Source organism: Polistes canadensis, unplaced genomic scaffold (assembly GCF_001313835.1).
Source record: "Polistes canadensis isolate GaletaPanama2010 unplaced genomic scaffold, ASM131383v1 scaffold_282, whole genome shotgun sequence".
Lineage (NCBI taxonomy): Eukaryota > Metazoa > Arthropoda > Insecta > Hymenoptera > Vespidae > Polistes > Polistes canadensis.
Genome location: NW_014569829.1, coordinates 109,342 through 110,983, shown reverse-complemented (window position 1 = coordinate 110,983; position 1,642 = coordinate 109,342).

Here is a 1,642-nt window from a genome sequence, read left to right as displayed (position 1 = left end):
CGAAACGTTCAACGGATAAATATTGTGTTCATCTTAATTAAACCCGTCCAAAAAAACAACTTCCCTAAGAGTAAACTTAGTAATAATATTAATAAATTTTGGATAAGAAAAAAAATCTTGATTATATTAACATTATTATTAATATTAATACTATATCGAATGTAAATGGTATTTAAAATGTTAATCAATTATTATTAGAATCAAATCAAAATATTTATTCATAATTTTTTATTTGAATTATTTACTATTACAAAAATATAATTTATGAGAAAAATAATGAGAGAGAGAGAGAGAGAGAGAAACTAAATGAATGAATGAACAAAATATATATACATATATATATATATGAAAATTGAGCACCTCTGATGAACAACAAGTCAAATTGTTATGGGACAACAAGTAACCTTTGGCTGATCATTCATTATCATAAATTCGCATTAGAAATTTCGTTAATAGACAATATCGTGAGTCTCGCATGCTGATGAGTCGGGAAAGCTTCAACTTTCGAGTACATCGACCCCAGAATATCCAACCAATACGTTTCAAGTCTTTCCCATATCGATCTCTCGATGTTCAAACGATATTTATCAATTTTATTTCTTCAATTTTTATTTAGATCTTATTTTTTTTTCCTTTTTTTTTTTTTTACCAATTCACATTTACATCCTATATTTTAACAATTATCTTGATAAAATATTATTTTAAAATTCTATCTATCGTGTATTAAAAATTAATAATAAACTATAAAAATAAAAAAAATAATAAAGTTTCGTCTCATTGGGTTCGAAAAAATTCATTATATATTTCTTTTTTATTTTTTTATTTTTATTTTTATAAATAAATTGCCTTATATATATATATATATCTTCTTTAATAATAAAACTTATAGGGTACTTCGATCACGAAACAACTTTCCACTTTCTTTTCCATACTTCTCGATTCTTTTCACTTCCTGATATCTTTTCGATAATAATAACTCGTATTATATATATATATATATATATATATATGTGTGTCTGTATAATCTTTGTGATTACGATTAATTTATTTTATATTTATGCATGTGAGTTATCAATTCCTATATAAAAATGATTTACATGTGAACGAAGACAGTTTTTTTTTGCAGAAAACAAAAGGAAAAACAATAAAAATGATAAAGAAAATAATCGTCCCATTGTCAGATTAAAAAGAAATAAAAGTAAATCTTCATGCATCTTTCCCGATTTTATCAGAAAATCCGTGTTATTTTTAACACCTGTAGACACCTGTTCTAACTTCTAAAAGTTTCCCCCCACGTATATTCACGGATAAATAATAATAATTTCAAACCAATACGAAATAAAATAAAGATCTCTTTTACTGCATTTATTTTTTATTGTTTTTAATTGAATTGTTTTATTTTCCTAACACTTGTAGACACTTGTTCTCATTTCTAAAAGTTTCCCACATTGCATCTATTAGATTTATTTATCTATTCTAACTTGTAAAAATTCCTATTGATAAATCCTAAAAGATTAATTTATCTGTTTTAACTTGTAAAAGTTCTCCATTGGATTTATTCGAGATTTACTTTTTCATTGTTTCATTTTTCTTATCATGCACAATCTAGTTAAAAATATAAATTGATATAATAATTAAATTA